This window comes from Miscanthus floridulus, chromosome 12, assembly GCF_019320115.1.
Source record: "Miscanthus floridulus cultivar M001 chromosome 12, ASM1932011v1, whole genome shotgun sequence".
Taxonomy (NCBI): Eukaryota; Viridiplantae; Streptophyta; class Magnoliopsida; order Poales; family Poaceae; genus Miscanthus; species Miscanthus floridulus.
Window position 1 is genome coordinate 57,560,138 of NC_089591.1, and position 22,845 is coordinate 57,582,982.

A 22,845-nucleotide genomic window follows, 5' to 3' on the forward strand; every position below is an offset into this window, starting at 1 on the left:
TCGTTCTCAGTGTTGTTCAATGGCCAGCAGATGGACATCTTTAAGCCGTACAGAGGCATCCATCAAGGGGATCCAATTTCCCCCTATCTCTTCTTGTTGGCAGCAGAGGGCCTTTCGTGCCTCTTAAATTCAAGAATTCAGTTATCAGATCTCATGGGTATAAGGGTGGCTCCATCGGCTCCAATGGTGAGTCATCTACTCTTTGTGGACGACAGCCTGCTGCTTTTCAAGCGCGCGAATAGGGAGAATGCGGAGGTTGTGAGGGATGTTATGAATTTGTACTGCCACGCGTCTGGCCAGCAAATAAATCTGGAGAAGTCATCGGTCCATTTTGCCAAGGGGTGCAGTGCTGGTGTGCGTGGTGAGATCAAGGGAATTTTAGAAAGTCCACAATGAGGCCTTGAGTGAGAGGTACCTGGGTATGCCAACATATGTGGGCACATCGATGAACGGTGCTTTTAATTATCTCAAGGACCGAGTGTGGAAGAAGGTGCAGGGCTGGATGGAGCAATGCCTGCCTGCAGGAGGCAAGAAAGTTCTAATTAAGGCTATTGCTCAAGCCGTCCCGACATACTCAATATCTTGCTTCAAGTTGCCGAGAGGTCTATGCAAACATATCGATGGTGTTTTGTGTGTTTTTTTTTGGTGGGGAAGCAAGGAAGGCAAATAGAGGACCTGCTGGGTTGCTTGGGGCGATATGCCGAAGCCTAAATGTATGGGAGGCCTAGGTTTCAGAAACATTGAACTCTTTAATCTGTCTTTACTCGCACGCCGGGTGTGGCGTTTGCTACAGGATCCAGAGGCGCTCAGTGCAAGGGTCCTAAAGGCAGTATATTTTCCAACGGGTGACCTCTTAGATGCTGATCTGGGTGCGTCACCATCAAGGATGTGGTGAGCGGTGGTGGAAGACGTTCATGTCGTCCACCACGGCCTGATTCGTCGGATCGGTTCTGGTGAATCAACAAGGATATGGAACATGTCGTGGATTCCAAGGGATGGGCTCATGCTACCAACGGGAACAACAAGGTCGGATTCGCCACAGCTGGTGTGCGATCTCATTGATCAGGCGTCTCGGAGCTGGGATAGGCAGTTAGTGAGGGGATCTTTTAGCCCCTGGATTGGGAGTTTATTGAAAATATTCCTTTGAGTACTACTATAAAAGAAGATTATTGGGCCTGGCACTATGAGAAGTCAGGGGTCTTTTCAGTTCGTTCAGCCCATCGACTGCTGGTGAGAAGCTGGGAGACTGTTGCAGCTTGGACTGAGGCCCAACCAAGTCAGTCTAATGTCAGCGCTCAGGAGGAGTGGACCGAGCCGTGGAGGATTGTCGACGGTCACTAACATCAATCGTAAACCGTCAACGTAACCTATATTTATACTTAATTCCATCATAAACATAGGTATAGGTGTTTAAACTAATAAATTTCATGAGTTTTAGTGAATCTGTATTTTCAGCAGGGTTTATCCAGAAACCATCAAGTGGGATCTATTCGTCAAAGAAAATTACGGAATTCCATCGCGTAATCAACGTGGGAAGACTCTAGAAGACTCCAGAAGGCGAATCACCGAAGCGGAGCCCGTGTCTCTAACATGTGGGGTCGGCCAGCCCCACCTAGAGGCCGCCCAACCTATGGGGCCCCATGTCAGCCTCCCGTTGTTATGTGGGTTCTCCACCGCCTCCTAGGTTGCACCTACGCCATCATTTAAGTCAGTTTGATCTAAGGGCTCACGTAGGATGCTCCGGCCTATATGTACCAGCCCCTGCCACCCTCCCTGGAGCTATCCTAAAACCCTAATTTATATCATGAGGATCAGAGCCAGCTATCAAGAGAAGATTAGTCCTCTATATGATCTAGTCTTATAAATAATAGTGAGATAGAGAGTGAGGGAAGAGTTTAGAGGAGGTGCTAGCCTGTCGGTGCTCTCTCTACAACTTGTACCTTAGCAGATTCAAGTTCTATCTGAGCTTGCGTCTGAGATTTCTCTGGTAATCAACTTCTGATTCACGTAAACATCTTGTTTATATTGTTCTTCAGGTTCACGACTCTCTTTTGAGTGCTTTATTCTCTTTCTAGGGGGAGTAGAGTATTAATCATAAGTGTAAGTGTGGTGCTTAGACTTAGATTAATCATGGATGCACCCTGCATTCTGGAAGATGGTAGATCGCGTGAGTGACATAAGTTCTATATAGCCTGTACTATATAGCTTCGTTGATCCTTTGTAGTCCACCTCCCGTCTGTAGGCGCACGTAGGACGTGGTTGCGAAGAAAAGCATCCTCTACTGGTTGCTAAAGAATGAATGGACAAGGACGAAGCCTTATAGGTAGAATCCAAACTTGGCTTAGATCCAAAAAATGAGCTTAAATCAATCTCTTTAATAAATATGACCCATCCAAGTTTGGAGAAGGCCTTAGATGAGATCAACCTGAGAGCCACCAATCCATGGGAAATCTTGAATAATAAAATGTCCAATGAATGGCGTAGGTATGGAATAATGGAGACAATGTTTCTGCCTATAGACATTCATGAAGAAACACCCTTAGAGCTTGAAAAGGAAGATAACATCAACGAGAATTGAAGTTATTTCATGAACACCTCATCAAATCCATGCTCGCATGGGAAATCTCCTGAATTAATTGGTCTCTCCAACATTGCCACACACGAGATCTTCAACCCCCTTATTCTCCTTGTTTATAAAGACTTTGAAAGGGTGGTTGTAGATGCATATGTTTATCATAAATATTACAGATCTCGTTGTGTGAATCTTAAGATAAGTACACAAAGGTTGATGTTGGAGGGGAAACCACTTCACCAACTTAGGTGCAATTAGAAGGTTTCCCAAGGATGAACTTTTATCCTAAAGCAAGCACTTTCGGGAGATAACACGAGCTTTCACTTTTTGCTGTAATGCCCTTGTGAAATGAGCACAGAAACATAATTGTGAAAATATTTCTTCGGGTATTTTTGTCACTAACCATTCCAGGTTTTGAAGCAAAAAGAATGAAGGATGATGACTCAAGGTATGTCCAACCAATCATCATGCAACACTGAATCACATCCATCCAAACTTGACTTTACCTTGCAAAATTCAAGCCTGGGGGATGGGCTTCTTTGAAAAATCTTATGCCATGTTGCTAATTCATCTTGATTGTCTCTACCTTTAAATCATGCTCAACTTACTAAACAACAATCATGTTCATTCATCTCTATTTGAATAAATCTTTACAATACTTTCATGCTACCTTTGTTTACTATAGTATGCGTAGGTTTTGAAGTATTTTCATACACCTTTTAAATTAGGTATGGTGCTTAGTTTAAACTGTTTTCCTGAATTAAATTAGACACAATGTTTAGTTTTATTCTTGAACCAAGAGGTGTGTTGATCTTACTTCCAAAGTTATTTTGAGCTGATAGTATGCCTTAGTAGATACTGGATATTTTATTGGACTAACCCTATGCAGAAAACTTTTAGTTTAATATTAGTAAGTTACGAGATGAATTCAAATCGGAGATGAAGCAAGACACAACTCATTCATTATAGATGTAAGAACTACATACCTCATTCAACATGGATGAAAGAACTATAAGTACCAAAGTTCATTCACTACAAGTTACCTTTGCCTTGAGCCATGCTTGTATAAAACATGATCTCTATACTAAAATAATCCCAAAACCATCTTTTCATTAGCATAGAGGGAAATTACAAAATTCTGAACAAACAACCCGTGTTTCAAAATTGTATATTCCTTCAGGTATGTGTTGTCCACTAATCCTTTACATGCATAAAATAATTAGTGAGGCAAAAGGTCTAACAAGGTGCTAAAAGATCAAAGAGAAAAAAGATGGCATGACAAAAGGATGAGAAAGAAAGGGTGCAATTTAGGAAACAAGAAGCTCATGAACAACACAAGCTGCAAGACTAGCCGAACAAGAAAAACTTCAAGCAAAAGGGAAGGACCATCATGAGTCATCTACCCTTCGTCATATGGTGACATTATGCTACAATGATAAAGGTAACATCCTAATATAAATGGTCATTATTTAAAAAGCTTTTCCTTGATTCTGGTAGGCACATAAATAAGAAACAAAATATGTTTTAGTTATAATTTACCTGATCAGACCTGATTAGCTCAACATGTCTGGTTCTTTAAGCTTGTTCCTAGCACCATTTTCTTGATCTCATAGTTTTAACCAAATGAGCTAAAATATTGCACATCCTATCTCTGAAAAATGATAGTCATAATCATATAAAGTTTGATACATTATGTAAAGATAGACAATCATTCTAAGGGTTAAGAAACTCAACCCTTTTGGACAAATGAACTTAAATGCTACATGCATGCTCAATCTTCTAATCTTATCACCCATGACATAATTGAACAAAGCACATAAATATCAACTTCATTATATTCAATGTGTCTAAGGTTAGAGAGGAATAAAATTTTGGTTCTGTTGGTGTTTTCCCACTAATAGAGCCCATGCACTTGATCTATACCTTATCTTTATGAGCAGGACACACTTCAAACAAAGTGTGAGGAAAGATAGTAACTTCCCAATCTCTACAAGTAAAGGTTCTGAACCTGCTAAATTAAAATCAAAACTCAAAACTAAGATGGGTTTGGCAAAAGGAGGTGACATCACCATTAGAGGCACCACGACAAGAATCCTCCTCTTCAGAGCAAACCGAGGTATTTGGTCAATAAACTTCATAAGGAGAAGTCTGGTTCGAAGAACTTAAAATACCAAACCCTCACCGAAAGAGCTAGCTTGGGGGAGAAGCACCCCCGTGTATCCAGATAAGTATGCTTTCTCTTTATTCTAGTTTTAGTTTCTTTTAAATAGTTAAGAAAATGGTGAATTAAAAACAAAATAAAAAGGTGTGTTTAGTTTGCTTTCATTTATTTTATGAGTTGAATAAAATAAATAGGACTCAGAATAATCTCTTAAATGAAAATAATGAATAGTTGCTCTGTTATAATTCCTTTCAAGTATCTAGTTTTCAGCCTCGAATTCTCCCGAGTTTTGGATATGACTGATTTGATATAAGTATTTACTCTGAACTTGAAACTCGTTTGTAGCATATGCTTGATCTAAGTCTAGGTAATTAACGGATATGATATGAGAAGGTCTAAGCTATTATTTATCTTATTTCAAGTGACACTAAAGTTCTAGAGATTTAACTTTAGATGCAAAAATGCTACATGATGAGTTCCTGTATGACAAAGCTTGAATTCCTACCAGAGGCATACATGTTATTTAGGCTATAAAAACTTTCACATATATGTTGCTGACTTTTGCATTGAGTTTTGTCAAGCTTTGTTGATCCTTATGAGAGGTTTGTCATGCTCTTAAAATCAAGATCACGTACACACCACCCAAATATGCACTACTCCTACACTGGGGGTAGGCACAAGAACATGCTTTTGATTTAGATCCACCCAAAAATGTTCTACTCTTACACTAGGAGTGAACACCAAAAACATGCTTGTTAGGTTTTGTGGCAGAACCGCCTAATCTAATGCCTCACAGGAGTGCTTGTCTTCCATTAGACACTAAGCACTCAAGGGAGAACACTAAATTACTCGGTTCCGTCGGGCACACCCCAGGGGAGAACCCGAAAATCCACATTTTTGCCATCAGGATCACAAATGAGAGAACAAAGCTTACATCATTCTTAACCATTTCATACATCCCTTTTAGTACAACATCAGAGTATAATAGTTATGGTATAACAGCGGAATGTAATCATATTATCAGAGTTATAAATAAATTAATGTACAGCGGAATTTAAACATGTGATCAGAATTATAGCGGAAATAAACATTTATTAATGATATGATGAAGTATTGATATATAAACTACTACAACAGATTATGAAACTTTCATTTATAAAAACATTTGGTGAGAGTTATAAATAAAAACTACGATCGCGACGTAAAGGAATCCTCGCTGAGCCCACCAGGAGGAATCCACACACAAGGGTCAGCTCTAGCATCAACCTATCACCTGCAACAGGGGGAATAAAACCCTGAGTACTCAATTGTACTCAGCAAGACTTACCCGACAGGAGAAAAGAAAAGACTCCAAGGATATGCAAGGCTATCTGGCTTGTGGGTTGCATTTGCAGGAAGCATTACTAAGCGTGCGTCCTTATATTCGATTTTTAATAAAAGCCGCATTGGTTCATTAACTAATCATTCTATGTAAGCACCTGTGCTACTTTCAAGCAGGTGGTAAGCAATCAGATTTCCTTTTCCATCTTTCATCTTTCATCTTCAGTTCTTACTACGATGCTAAACCGCAGACAAGCCATACCGAATAGCCCGACGATTCGCGAATCAATGCCCCCAGCTGGGTACCCCGAAAACACACGCCCTGCTTGTACCCCGGGCACAAGCAGGACCAACCCACCACTCTCCTGTCCCGGGTGTCCAGGTCCCCGTCCAAACTGGGACTCCAAGCCCCCGCCCCTGAGTCCCGGACTCAGTGCGGTGCAAGGACCTCCTCCACCAAAACAAACCCTAACAGTCGGTCCGGAAAGAGCCGGATCCGCGACAAGAGAGCAACAAGTCTTCCAAGCGCCCATACACAAGTATGTGCTCGGGATAATAAGTCTGTGACCTGCCTAGAGTCATATGCAACGATCGGTCCTTAACCGACCAGACAGGGAAAAATAGTGTAACCAAGTTATGCCCCGTGTCCACGGCGACACAACTCCTTACACTCACCAATACCCAAACCATATCCCTGCCCGGTCACCATTTTCCTTTCCACCATTTTGATATTTTCCAAGTGATAGTAATCCAATAATATATTTCCTATCTCTCGCGAGTGACAGGCAATCACTCGACTTCTATCGGAGTCCTGTAGCATAGCATTCTACATGATCCTGTCATACTAGTAAGCCTTATAGGAATAAAGATATATATGCAAGTGGGTTTCATTCAACTCCTTAAACTTAATGCACAAATATAATTTAAACTGCAGAAAAGTAGAGGTTATGCACCGGGGCTTGCCTTGGTAAAATATAACCAAAAGTTAGCATTCCATCTTCGTGATATGATCACCATAGCATCATCTTTCAGCTACTCCAGTTGATCCCACAATCCCTCATCGTTCCTCCGTCGATGTGTGGTCACCATCATGCCTTCTTTTGGTTATTCCAGTTAATCCACCATCGCACCTAAATGGTATACATCGTTGCAATATGCTTGTCTAAGGAAAACATGCATAAACAAGATATTTAAAAGACGAAAGAGATAAGTTGGAGCTTAGCCAGGGCAACAGGTCGGCAGTGCGGGCGTCGCTAAGCCGCGGGCGGGCGGAGGCAACCAGAGCGTGGTTGCGCCGGTGTGCTGCGGCAGTAGCATGAGCGCGCTGGGATACCGGGCACGGACGCCGGGGTGCCGGCCGCACTTGGAGACGAGAAACAAGGGTCTACTGCAGCTTGGACTGCTCAGCCGCCCTGGTGCAGCAAAGAGCGCACTCTCTACTCGGCTGCTGGTACTCCCTTTAAAAGATGTGTTGGCTGCTAGTGCTAGTGTCATGTACGAACTCTGCATGCCTGCCTCCTCTCTCAATTGCTCGGTCCAAAAAAAAATGGACGCCCTGCACACGGTCCATCTCTCTCATGATCGGCAGCCACATGCGACTGGAAACATAGAAAAACGCTAGCATCGCATTAACTCTCCGCTGGCCTTCTCGTCAAAAATTTCGACCAAGACAACAGGCTGAGTCACCTGGCGTGTCAGCCGGTTCTTGACTCCGTGCTACAGTAATTTTCACGGCTACAGTGCTTTTCCACGGTGCTACAGTGCCCCCGCGTGCAAGACATGCAAGACGCAGTGAACCGTGTTTTGATTTTTGGTGATGGACTTGAGTGGTCTTTGGTCTTTCGACGCGTCAACTGGGCTAGTTGATCAGAGTAGTCTGGAATTGTCCATGCTCGACGAACACTACACTTAAATACTGCCACTTGACCAGCATGTCATTTTCATCAGTGCACTGATCATCATTCGCACAGACAACAAGCAAATAATTGAAGCTGTTCAAAACTCCTTTTGCATCCGTCCATGACTTTGGAAGTCTTGTGCTGAGTCGTATTATTAGCTCCATTGTTGCACTTCACTTAGACATACCGAGCCACAGGCCACATCCTATAGTTGATTCATGATGGACTTGAACTTCAGTGTGTCTTTGTCGTGACAACGGGGCTGATCAGCAATAAAGAGTGTATGTGCTAATTAAATTAAGAAGGGAGAATGAGAAGATCATTCGCAGACTAGCTCAAGACGAACAAGCAAGGAGACGCGTGCGGGCTTGGTTACTTTTTAAACACGACGGCAGAACGCCCAGGCCCAACGTGGCCGACAGGGTGTGCCGGTTGGCACGGACAAGACCGCGGCCGCAGAGACAAACAAAGAGGGAGGGAAAACAAGGAGCGGCTCGACAAATGTAGACAGAAGTAATCAAGTCAGAGACAGAAGCAAAGCAAAAGCCGGAGAGCATGGATGCGGATGGATGAGGAGACTTTGCAATGCAGAGAATTGTAGGGCCACAATGAGAACGGGACAGTGATCAAAAAGTAATGCCAGGCAAGTACGTTGCATGTCGGAAAAATAAACGAAGCTGATGCGCTCTCTTTCTCGTCAGTTCGTGCTTAACAAAATAAACCCGTGAGTTTATATATATGTATCGTTCTATTTATTAATGGATTTTATTTTATTTATAAAAGTTGATTTTCATGCTTAATCTAACAGGACAAACCGTTCTCTAGAATCGTCGTCGGACATTCCTGAATATTTCTACGCACTGCGTAATTTATCTTGAGCGTTGATTTGAGTCCACGAAACTAAGTCACACGGGATTCATTTGTCGTAGCAAGTACGTTTTAAATTAAAAACCCGAAAAACTCGTTTCGGAAATTTTTCTTAGGCCTAAATCGTGGTGCTAAACAAGTTCGTAACACTAAGGGTGTTACAGGTTTCCCATCCACTAAATAAATGCTTCAAGTTCTTGTTGCTATCTCTCAAAAATTTTGTTGCAGAAAAAAGACATGGGGCTATGCAAAAGTTATTCATAAAAAAAGAATAAAGAAAAAAAAGAGATGAGAAAAAATGGAAAGTGTCCGAGATATTTAAAACAATGGATACTTAGATGCCCACCTAAAAAAAGAGAAGAGAAAGAGAGATGAATAAGATAGCCCCTGCTCTCTAGCAAATGTTTTCAAGTTTCAAAGGAGAGATATATTTTCAAGGAGCAAAGTAGAATTAGGTTAACCACCATATATATCCACCATTTATCTACATACATGCACATCTTGATTTGATTGTATGACTCAACTCTCTTTGGGTCCATTGTTTGACTTTAGAATATATGCATTGCAAGTATACTCTAACTTTCTCCCTACCTATGAACTCCACATAAGCCTTAGTTGTAAGAAGAGAAAAAGACATAACATCTTTATTGCCTTGGTGAGGATCCACAAATACCACATATATTGAGAGACTTGAGAGTGTCATACAATGGAATCTTTGAGTTTTATTTTGAAAACTTATAAAAACTTTGGAACAATGGTAAAACAAAGAACTTGAGACATAGTGGTTGACTTGATCGTTCTATCTTTTAATTGCTCAAGACCCAAGTAAAGGTTAAGATGCCCCATGGTTGAAGGTAATATGGGTAAGTTTGAAAGTCAGATCAGTTTATTTTAATCCGGAGGAGAATTCTTGTTTGAACGCATGTGTACTTTTAAGGCGTGAAAACATTGTTGCAACTCCTGATCCATTACTGAGTTTAGCTTTGCTCAAGGACTGACCAAGGTTAAGCTTAGGGAAAATTATTGACGGTCACTAACATCAATTATAAACCGTCAACATAACCTGTATTTATACTTAATTCCATCACCAAACATAGGTATTGGGGTTTAAACTAATAAATTCTATGAGTTTTGGTGAATATGTGTTTTCAGCAGGGTTTATCTAGAAAACCGTCATGGGGGACCTATTCGTCAAAGGAATTCCGCCGCGTAATCGACGTGGGAAGACTCTAGAAGACTTCAGAAGGCGAATCACCGAAGCGGAGCCCGTGTTTCTAACATGTGGGGCTGGCCAGCCCTACCTAGAGGCCACTCGACCTATGGACCCCCCACGTCAGCCTCCCGTTGTTATGTCGGTTCTTCATTGCCTCCTAGGTTGCATCTATGCTGTACTTTAAATTGGTTTGATCCAAGGGCTCACGTTAGATGCTCCGACCTATATATACCAGCCCCTACCACCCTCCCTAGAGCCATCCTAAAACCCTAATTCATATCATGAGGATTCAAGCCAGCTATCAAAAGAAGATTAGTCCTCCATAGGATCTAGTCTTATAAATAATAGTGAGATAGAGAGTGAGGGAAGAGTTTAGAGGAGGTGCCAGCCTGTCGGTGCTCTCTCTATGGCTTGTACCTTGGCAGATTCAAGTTCTATCTGAGCTTGTGTCTAAGATTTCTCTGGTAATCAACTTCTGATTCAAGTAAGCATCTTGTTTACATTGTACTTTAGGTTCACAACTCTCTTTTGAGTGTTTTATTCTCTTCCTAGGGGGAGTATAGTATTAATCGTAAGTGTAAGCATGATGCTTACACTTAGGTTAATCGTGGATGCACCCTACGTTCCAGAAGGTGGTAGATCGTGTGTGACATAAGTTCTATATAGCCTGTACTATATAGTTTCATTGATCCTTTGTAGTCCACCTTCCGTCTGTAGGCACACGTAGGACGCGGTTGCGAAGAAAAGCATCCTCTATTGGTGTCTTTCTCTAGTAATGTCCTCAGTTGAATAGTAGAATACATAAGCTTACCTAAGTCAGAACCAGAGAACTTTAGTTATCGTCTCTGTGCTCCTATTTATACTAACTTTGTTGCTACCCTTAGTTAAGTTAGACCGTAGTTAGTCTCACACGTTTCCCTATGGATACGATACTTGGAATACCTCCGGGTGAAAGCTACAGCGGTATCCGTACGCTTGCGGATTTATCTATGTGCGTTAAATATACCAACAAGGATCAAAGTGCCATCCAAAGTTTGGGTTTTTTTTGTGGAGATTCCAGAGAGGTCCAATTCCTTTGGAATCAGGATCGGACGCGTCCGGTGGTCCATGACCGGACGTAGGCAGGGTCCGGCCAGTACAGCTTGATTCACCTTCAAATGACCGAATGCTGGATCCCTTCCTGACCGGACGCACAAACGCAGCGTCCGATCACTCCTTCACCAGTAGTTCACCTCCTGTGAATTGACCGAACGCTGGACAACAGCGTCCGGTGCACCTTTTCTAGCAACTCTTCAAATTTCTGCCACGCTGCCTGTTCCCAATCAAGTCCCAACTTGAATAAGATCCAAATAAACACCAATTGGGACTGATGTGAGTGATCTTTCTCAAACCCTCATATTTTTTCAAAATATTTTGCCTTAGGCTATTATTCCTTTTTTAAGAAAATAGGCAATAAAAGGGCAAATGGAACAAAACGACAAAACAACATTCATGCATATGCAATACTTGTGAGTAAATCTAGTTGCTTGTCAAGTTTGATCCAAGGTTAAGCTTCTTCACACGCTTTTCGGCGGTTATCTTAACCATGTTAGACAAGCCCTATATGCATTGCCACAAATTAAATATGTTGTATATTACAATGAATGCAAGGGACAACACAAGCTCAATTTTTTGTGAAGTTGCTAAAGTCAAGTACATTGAGCTCATTCCGCAATCTACAAAATGTAGCCTCATCTAGTGGTTTAGTGAAGATATCCGCTATTTGATCTTCGGTTCTTACACCTTCTAGTGATATATCATTTTTAGCGACATGATCTCTTAGAAAGTGATGGCGAATATTTATGTGCTTGGTGCGAGAGTGTTGAACTAGATTATTTGCAAGTTTTACCGCACTTTCATTGTCGCACAAAAGAGGTACCTTCTCTAGAACTACTCCATAGTCTAGCAAAGTTTGTTTCATGTATAATATTTGTGCACAACAAGCACCCGCGGCAATGTATTCCGCTTCAGCGGTGGACAAAGCCATACTATTTTGTTTCTTGGAGGACCAAGACACAAGTGATCTACCAAGCAAATGGCACCCTCCGGATGTGCTTTTTCTATCCACTTTGCATCCGGCGTAATCCGAATCGGAATAGCCAAATAACTCAAATATAGCTCCTTTGGGATACCAAAGGCCAATGCTTGGTGTGTACTTAAGATACCTAAGGATTCTTTTTACGGCAATTAAATGTGTTTCCTTAGGACTAGCTTAAAATCTAGCACACATACACACACTAAACATGATGTCGGGCCTAGATGCGGTCAAATATAACAAGCTACCAATCATAGAACGGTAGAGAGTTTGATCAACCAGGTTACCTCCCTCATCTAGGTCGAGATGTCCATTGGTAGGCATTGGTGTCTTGATTGGCTTACATTCATCTATCTTGAATTTCTTGAGAAGATCTTTTGTGTATTTCTCTTGAGAGATGAAGATGCCTTCTTTCATTTGCTTGACTTGAAAACTAAGAAAGAATGTAAGCTCACCAATCATGGACATCTCGAACTCCTTCGACATCAATTCACCAAATTCTTTGCATGAGTCTTCATTTGATGATCCAAAGATGATATCATCAACATATACTTGACAAATGAAGATATGCCTATCAAGCTTCTTGGTGAATAGTGTGGTGTCGACCTTTCTAATGGTGAAGCCCTTCTCAATGAGGAAGTCTCGAAGGCGCTCATACCAAGCTCTTGGGGCTTGCTTAAGCCCATATAGTGCCTTGGACAACCTATAAACATGATTAGGATATCTAGGGTCCTCAAACCAGGGAGGTTGATCAACATAGACTAGTTTATTAATAAAGCCATTTAAGAATGCACTTTTCACATCCATTTGATATAGTTTCATTTCATGATGTGATGCATATGCAAGAAGGATACGGATGGCTTCTAATCTTGCAACTAGTGCAAAGGTCTCTCCAAAATCCAAACCTTCAACTTGAGAGAACCCCTTTGCAACTAGTCTTGCCTTGTTCCTCACAACAACACCTTGATCATCTTGCTTGTTGTGGAACACCCACTTTGTTCCAATGACTCTTGCACCTTTTGGTCGCTCTTTAAGAGTCCAAACTTCATTGCGAGTGAAGTTGTTCAACTCTTCATGCATGGCATTGATCCAATCTGGATCTTTAAGAGCTTCTTCTACCTTGGTAGGCTCATAGCAAGAGACAAAAGAGTGATGAGCAATAAATGAAGTAAGTTTTTGAGATCAAGTCATTACTCCCTTTGATGGACTCCCTATGATGAGATCTTGGGGATGATCTTGTAGGAGAGGTGTATTTCTTCTATTGACCACTTGGGGAGGAGGTTGTGGAGCATCAACATCTTGTGCTTGTACCACCATTTGCTTATGGGAGATATGAGTATCTTCATTTTCTACTCTCCCATCTTTTTCACCATCTTGTGGCACACTTGATGAAGAGGGTTGGTTAATGACTTGTACATCATCTTCATCATCTTTTGGCTTGATGTCTCCCACCGGAATATTCTTCATGGCCTCCCTCAATGGTTCATCACCTACATCATCAGGATTCTCATGTGCTCCTTGGGAGCCGTTAGATTCATCAAATTCCACATCATATGTTTCTTCAACCAAGCCAGTGGCATGATTAAATACTCTATATGCTTTGGACTTCGATGAGTAACCAACAAGAAAACCAATATCACAACGTCTTTGGAACTTCCCTAGGTGTTGCCGCTTCTTGTAGATGTAGCATTTGCAACCAAACACCCTAAAGAAGGAGACGTCTGGCTTCTTCCCATTGAGCAACTCATAAGGTGTCTTGCCAAGGAACTTTTGAAGGAATAGGCGGTTTGATGCATAGCATGCGGTGTTGATTGCTTCCACCCATAGAGCTTCGGGGGTGTTGTACTCATCTAGCATTGTTCTTATAAGAGTGATCAAGGTCCAGTTCTTCCTCTCAACTACACCATTTTGTTGAGGAGTGTAGGTTGCAGATACGTCATGCTTGATCCCAACTTCATCACAATAGGCTTCAATGTTTGTGTTGTCAAATTCTTTCCCATTATCACTTCTAATCTTTTTGAGCTCTCTTGACAAACTTCTTGAAACAAGATGCAACTTCGGATTTGTCATGAAGAAAGAACACCCATATATACCTTGAGTAGTCATCCACAATCACAAGACAATAGAGATTCCCTCCCAAACTCTTGTATGTTGTTGGTCCAAATAAATCCATGTGTAGAAGTTCTAGCACTCTTGTGGTTGACATGAAAGCTTTGGTTGGATGGGTATTTGCAACTTGCTTGCCGGCTTGACATGCACTACAAAGCTTGTCCTTCTCAAACTTCACATCCTTCAACCCTCTCACCAAATCATTCTTCATAAGCTTCTTGAGTGAGCTCATCCCAACATGAGCAAGTCTTCTATGCCATAGCCACCCAAGTGTTGTTTTGGTGAATAGGCAAGTCTTCAAATTTGCATCTTCGCAGGTGAAGTCAACTAGATATAAGTTGTTGTATCTAAATCCATTGAATATCACTTGATTGTCATCTACCTTGGATACAACAACCTCCTTCTCGGTGAACAAACATTGGAAGCCAAGATCACACAATTGCCCAATGGATAGCAAGTTGAAGCTCAATGAAGCAACATATAGCACATTGGAGATGGAATGATCATTTGATATTGCCACTTTGCCCAATCCTTTAACCTGGCCCTTTGAGTTATCCCCAAATGTTATTTTCTCTTGCCCATCTACCTCTTCATCTAGGGAGGTGAATATACGAGGATCACCGGTCATATGTTGAGTGCAACCACTATCAATAACCCAATGACTTCCACCGGTTTTGTAGTTCACCTACACATATGAGATTCAAACTTTAGGAATCCAAACTTGTTGAGAACCCTTCACCTTCTCAACAAGTGACTTAGCCACCCAAATCTTCTTAGGTCTACTCTTGTTGGGGGGTCCTAAGAACATGACTTTCATCTTTCCACTTGAATCTTTTCTAAGCATGTAGTGAGCATTGAAAGCAAAGGGTCTAGCATGCTTGGGCAAGGGTTGTGGCGGTGGAGTTTGACACTCATGAGCAAAGTGGCCTTCTTGTCCACACTCAAAACATCTATTTGGCTTTGGCTTTGGCTTTGATTGTTGTTGTTGAGCTTGAGCCTTCTTATTTTCTACACTTGCCACATATCCAATGCCACTTCTATCCATCTTCATGACGGTGTTCATGAGTAGCTCACTTTAGAGATGCTTGCCTCTAGCAAACTTGCTCAATCCAATCTTGAGATGCTCTTTCGCCAACTTGAGCTTCTTATTTTCTTCTTTTAGAGCATCATCTTTCTTTTCTTCCTTGAGCTTCTTGTTTTCTTCTTTGAGCTTCTCATTCTCAAGAATCAACTCTTTGTCATGATCAAGAGTTTCTAGCACAATGATGTTGTGGCTTTTCATCTCTTCAAGATCTTTCATGAGCTTCTCATTATCACTCTTGAGCTTGACATACTCATCATAGTCATTGCACTCAACCACTTGCTTGCCTTTGCTACTAGATCCATGCTCAATGCTCTCATCAATTAAATCATCACATGAAGTAGCTATATCAATCTTGACAACATGGTTAGTAGCATCATGTGGCTCATTTGGTAAAAATTCTTGAGCAATAACAAGAGTATCATGGTTAATCTTAAGAGTAGTGTATTCATCTTTTAGCTTGTTGTGGCTAGTGATGAGTTCATTGTGCACCCACTTAAGTTTATCATGTTTATCTTTAAGCTTTTTCTTGGAAGATTTGAGCTCCTTGAGTTTGGATGATATAGCATCATTAGTTTCTCTAAGCTCATCATTAGTCTTTTCCAATGTATCACACTTAGCTAAGAGTGAATCATTTTTAGCATCAAGCTTTTCATTTGTAGCTCTGCTCTTTCTAATGATCTTAGTGTATTTTCTTAGTATTTTGACAAGATCATCATATGTAGGTGAATCATCATCATCGCTATCGCTATCATAATCACTAGCATGCTCATCATCACTACTATCATCACTCTTAGTTACCTTGCGTTCACCCTTAGCCATAAGGCATAGGTGTGTAGAGGATGATGGCGATGGTGGCGGTGAAGATGCAAGATCAATAGCAATGGTGGCCACCTTCTCATTGTCACTATTATCATTGGATGATCCACTTGATGAATCAATGTCCGTGAGCCAATCACCGATGATGTAGGCCTTTCCACTCTTCTTTTTCTTGTGGAAGTCTCTCTTTTTGCCATCTCTCTTCTTGTATGGCTTGTTCTTTTTCTTCTCATCTTCATCTTCATTGCTTGAGTCATCTTTCTTGCTCTTGTTCTTGTTCTTGAACTTGTCTTTCTTGGGCTTTGTGCATTGATGAGAAAGATGGCCAAGTTTGCCATAATTATAGCAATCCATCTCGGAGATTGACTTTCTTCTTGAGCTAGTGAAGAACTTCTTCTTCTTGCCATCAAACTTGATGCCACTCTTGTTTAGCTTCTTTAGCATCTTGGCGGTCTTCTTCACCATGAGAGCAAGACTTTCTTCATCATCTTCTTCATCACTTGAGCTCTCATACTCAAGTCTTGCTTTGCCCTTATCTTGACTCGCTTTGAATGCTAAGTCCTTCTCTTTCTTCTTTGTAGAGGATGAGCCATCTTGTGGGGTGATGTGCATATACATCTCATGAGCATTGATCTTTCCCAAGATTTGTGTTGGTGTAGCGGTGGAAAGATCACCTTGGTGTAGCACGGTCACAATATGGCCATATTTGTTAATGGGGAGGACACTCAAGATCTTTCTCACAACATCAGATGGTGACATTTGAGTAAGTCCAAGCCCATTGACTTCCTCTACAAGAACATTCAAACGTGAATACATCTCATTAGCACATTCTTTGGGAAGCATCTCAAATGAATTTAGCTTTTTAATCACAAGATGATAGCGTTCCTCACGCTCACTCTTAGTTCCCTAATGGAGCGCACAAACGTCCGACCATAGTGCATAGGCGTCTTTGTGGTTCCTTACGTGGTTGAACACATCTTTGCAAAGGCCTCTAAAGATGGTGTTGCGAGCCTTTGCATTCCATTTTTCATAGTTCACTTCATCACCTTGAAGTTGTGCGGGATTCTTAGGTGTTGGGAACCCTTGAGAGACGGCTCTAAGTATTCCGACGTCTAGAGCTTCTAGGTATGCCTCCATGCGAATTTTCCAATATGAAAAATCATCCCCCTCGAAGATAGGAGGAGGTCCATCCCCGTGAGACATCTTGCTCTAAGCGGTTAAGCTTAAAAACGTGAGCATGAGGCTCTGATATCAATTGAAAGGATCAAGATGCCCAAGAGGGGGGTGAATTGGGCTAATTCTAAATTTTCTTGCAATAATCAAATCCTACGGATAGCCCAATTAACCCCTTGTGCCTAGAAAAGTGTTTCTATCAAACTAACGCACAAAAAACTTGCAATCTATGTTCCAAACTTACTCTAGCATGGCAATTCTATGAATATAAAGACAAGTATTGAATTGCTCAAAGTAAATACTCAAAGTAAATGCTCAAAGTAAATAGAGAGAGGAACACAGCAATGTTTTGCCAAGGTATCAGAGAGTCGCCACTCCTCACTAGTCCTTGTTGGAGCACCCGCGCAAGGGTGTAGCTCCCCCTTGATCCGCGCAAGGATCAAGTGCTCTCTATGGGTTGATTCTTCGACACTCCGTTGCGGTGAATCACCCAAAGCCGCTCACAACTTGAGTTGGGTCACCCACAAGCTCCGCCAGGTGATCACCAAGCTCCCAATCACCACCAAGCCGTCTAGGTGATGGCGATCACCAAGAGTAACAAGCATGAACTCTCACTTGATCACGCGAAGCCTAATGAGAAGATGGATGCACACTTGTCTACTCTTGATTCACTAATGAGGTTTCACTCTTGGATTCTCAAATCACAAACACCTCACTAGGACCTTGCTCTTCTTGGCACTCACAAATGTGTTTCTCAGCTGTTGGAATGAGCAAAAGTGACTCCACACATGAGTGGAGCTTCTATTTATAAGGCAGCCTGAAAAACGAATCGTTATAAGCTTCTGCGGGGTGACCGGACACTCCGGTCATGTTGACTGGACGCTCCGGTCAGTTCAATCCGCAAACCAGTAAAAATATATTGACTGGAAGCTGGCAGGGTCCGGTCAGCACTGACCGGACGCGTTCGGTCGCATAAAACCCTTACTGGACTTGATCAGACGCTGAACCCTCAGGGTCCGGTCAGTAACGACCGGACGTGTCTGGTCGCTGATTCCCTTCTCTGGAACCTTACTGGAGTTGACCGGATGCTACCTTTCAGCATCCGGTCACTTGACCTCTCCAGCGTCTGGTCGCACCGAACGTAGACTGCTGATCAAATGAACTGACCGGACCCTACGGCCAGCGTCCGGTCGCATCGGGGCCAGCGTCCGGTCAGCATTTGACCCTCCATTCACTTCCAACTCTCGATCATATGTGAATGAAGTTTGCTCCAAAGGATCTTAGGCATTCATAGGAGCTACCTAGAGCTAGTTTTAACAAGTGTGCACCACACCTAACTCACTAGACTCAACTAGGTCAAGCTACCCGTCCATACCCCCCTTAATAGTACGGCCAAAGGAAAAAAAACAAAGTCCTAAACTACTCTAAGTGCCACTCCAACTCCAATCGACACTTAGAACAAGTCATCCTTAACCTTGTCATCCATCCTTTGAAAACCGAAATGATTTCCACCGTAGGGGCATGACAACCTTGATTGCCCAATCGATCTCCATTACCATGACCTAACTTAATTGCCTCTGCAAAACACACAATAGTCATAGTAATCTTGTATTGTCATTAATCACCGAAACCCAACTAGGGGCCTAGATGCTTTCAGCGACTAATGGACATTTGTAGGGGCGGTTCGGCCAGCCGCCCCTACCATACCGTCTCTACAAATCATGCATTTGTAGGGGCGGTTCCCAGACCGCCCCTACAAATCGATTTGTAGAGGCGGCTGGTGTTATCAGCTGCCCCAACAAATCAATTTATAGGGGCGGCTAATAACACCAGTCGTCTCTACAAATCGATTTGTAGAGGCGGCTACAGTACCGACCGCCCCTATAGTGTATTTTTTTGCCAAAAAAAAATTCAAATTACCAACACGTGCTCCCCCAAATCATCCTGTGATGAGTAAAATACATGATCAAGTATCCTGGCAAACTTGACTGTAATATTGTGGCCTAAATAAGATTGTTTAGCCAAAAGTTTCTAAACATCTTTTATAGTACAAGAATCACAATAATAACAAACAGACTCATATTATGACAACAAAACATATATCTATATCACAAAAAGACCAAGCAAGCATGGTGCATTGAGCTATGTAGATGGCAGCAGCTGCTAGCATAGACGGGCAGAACTGGAGCATCCTCAGCTCGATCATGGAGAAAGACATGAGTTCGAGCTGTCCAGTAGTATAAAGATTTTGTCAGGGTTTATGTACTTGTACAACAAACCTATAGCTTACATGATTTATTGATCACAAAAACAGGAGTATGTATTAGTATCTTACCTTCTTTCTCAGATTGTGCTGCCTTTAGAAACCTTCTCATGAAACAGTACGGAGTCGGCACCGACACTTGGGTCAATTTTTGGTGGAAGAGGGATCTGAATCTAGTACTTGTTACGATCAACACTGCAACAAGCATCTGGTGTGAGATCACAAATTTTTCACTAGGTGGGAAAAAAATTCAACTTATTCAGGAACAATAGCACAACGCATAGAGAAATAACCAAAAGGCCAGTCATGTTTCAGCAATAAAATGAATACATAGGATCATTTTTAGATTAACCAACCTTTTCATCTCTTAATATTACATAGGGCAGAGTTTTATACTCTAGCATCCAATCTATGCAGCTAACAATTATTTCCAATGCAATAGCAGTATTCAAAGATTACTAAAATACAAAGATACACTAGATTCAATATTGTTTTTCAGAAAACACTATGCGCCTACCAAGTCAAGGTCATGGAGGACAGCTGATTCAACAAAGCAATGCTTTCTCATCTATGTCAAACATGTAAAGTTCATGACATCTTTCCAAGGGACATGGCAATCACTACACGAATGGCCGTTGCTTTTTTAAGCCTTCTAATAAGTAATAACTCAAATCAATAGGCATTGTTCTCATAAGACATGCCAGCTTGCATGATGGCATATCATTTTCTTACAAATAATCACCGGAAAGATGGGCCAGTTTTGTATACATTTTTCACAAGTACATAAATGCATCATAGTGCTATAGTAGAAATGAATGACTAAGTATGATATGGTAAAGGAAGAAAACACTTTAAGACTTATGATATGCTTAATTTGAAAATACAGGATGGCATACCCGACCCTCATCCCTTCCTCGATATCAGTTGGAGAGACCTTATCTCCCAGTCCAACCACAAACTGCAGGATTCAAAACAAGGCATAAGATAAAGGTGTACAGTTTCTAGGTGGCATGAGATGGAAATAAAATGGCAAGCACGACATACCTTTGTAATTTGTTTTACATTTATAACATATTTGGCAGCATCCGTATTAGGGCTTATAATCTTTGTACACCTTGCTACCTGCAGGAGGATAAATATTAGTTATTAGTGTGCTAGCACATGTAAAACTGAAACCAAAAAGATTTTGTGCCCAACTATCATGCATGGTAGGTCATAATTCAAATCTGTAAAAACTACTAAGTAACATAATATCAGGTTCAGTTAATATACTTGTAATGGTTGTCCTTCTTGCATCATCTGTTTATCTGAAACCAAATCCCACTAGCTAGGTGGAGCCAACCCTGTATCAGACTCCTTTATCCCTACATTTAGTATAAGAGCACATCTCAGGTCAAAAGAGCTTGCTAACATTAAAACAAGCTGATGAATTGCAGAACAACATAGAACATAATAGAAAACACCAGACATAAGACATAATATAAAACACCAGACATAAGATGTGGTCTCATAGCCAATTCATCTTACTACACTATTATGTTAATAACATGTCATTGCTACACTATTAAGTTAATAACATGTCAGATATCTAGAGTGTAGGGTAATATATAGCAGCACCCCCATGCCAGAACTATAGAGGCATCCCTAAAGAAATAGTTCCCATTGATTTTTACCCTTGTTCAGTAAACTAGAATGTTTCAAGTGTAACACACTAAATAATACATCACTGCATCTTAACCATATGGATAACTATACGTGAGATCGTCAATTAAATGAAACTCCCTATTAGCGGCAAGTAAATAGCCAGCGGAAACAAGTGTTGCCAAGTGAATAACAATTCTCAGTGAGTCAGTGTAATAACTCCACAATCTAAGCCAGAAGATCAATAAAAAGACACAAAGTGATCAAACTTATCCTTAGGACCAACTCAGAAACAAACTGGCCAACATCTCCAATGCCACACCAAAAAAGTCATAATAAAATTATCACTCACCACAAAGGTCATTGATTTTCTTGGCCATTTCCTTGATCTCCTTCTCGACCTTCTTGATGCTGGTCAAGTACGGCCCAAGCCCCTGCAACAGCATCCGGCAAACCAAAATTAGCAAATATCAGCAGTTTATCCCATTAAACCACACACGGCGACCTAAATCTGGTAAAAGCACGATGCCGTCACAAACGACAGAGGAGATCAAAACCCTAAACCAATCTTGAGCCCAGACCACAACGAACACAACTACGAAGCCCCACCCCCAAGACCAAATCACCAAAGAACCCTAGATCCACGAGATCAGAGAGATCCAAATGGGGGTCGAGGGACGCACGTAGGTTTTAAGGAGGGTGATATCATCCTCATCGAGGGGGCGGGGGTTCTTCTTGTTCATCATGTCATCCTCTGGTTCTAGAGCCATGGCTGTCCTCCTAAGCGAGCGGTGCTTCTCCGGTGGCGAGGGGAGAGGCGACTGTGGCGGCTTAGGTCCGTGGGGAGGTGGGGGGGGGGGGCGAGGAGATTGGAGATGCCACTTCGAATTCCAAAAAGCTCGGCGAACCACAACTTCTTTGCCTCCTTGAGGAGCTTCATGGAGCAGATGAAGAGACACGCACATCCAGAGAGAGAGATCGAGATAGAGGGAGAGGCAGAGGAAGAGACAGGCACCTAGGGTTTCATGGAGCAGATGAGATGTCGCATTGGGGGCAACCGAGCCGGTGACCACTGGTAGGCGCCGTGCCCAGGGACGGCAGCCGTTGGGGCCCCCGTAGCTAGGGGCGGCCACCCACCACCCGCTGCACCGGTGACTTGGCTGGGGCCACCGTCGCTGCGCCCCTATGGCGCAAGCGGGGAGGGGGCACGAGGGGGAGAGGCATGGAGGAAGAGGAGGGTGGCTATGGCATCCGCTAGCCTGCTCGCACCAGCCGTTGTCGCCCTAGCCGCTGCTCGCATCGGGAGGGGGAGAGAGCGTAGAGGAGAGAAAGAGAGGGGAGGGGAAGAGAAGCTCTGAGGGAGAATATTTTTTTGACTGTGCTGTAGAATATATAGTCAGAGTCATTTGTAGGGGCGACTGGTGATTAAGCCGCCCCTACAAATAGAAACACTGGGGGCGGCTGGTGAGTGAGCCGCCCTTATAAATCAGACCCATTTGTAGGGGCGGCTCGTATCACCAGCCGCCCCTACTGTTCCATTTGTAGGGGCGGCTGATCTCTAGGCTCCTGAGCATGCCACTGTAGGGGCGGCTCCATCACCAGCCACCCCTAAAAAAAATTTGTCCCGTTGCTACAAACCGTTTTTCACGTAGTG

General features: G+C 42.3%; 1 pseudogene; it reads right to left on the bottom strand.

Moving 5' to 3' along the window:
* Positions 1 to 19,685: 19,685 nt before the first annotated feature.
* LOC136497227 (26S proteasome regulatory subunit 7A-like) lies at positions 19,686 to 21,961 on the bottom strand (annotated as a pseudogene).
* Between the last annotated feature and the right edge of the window lie 884 nt (positions 21,962 to 22,845).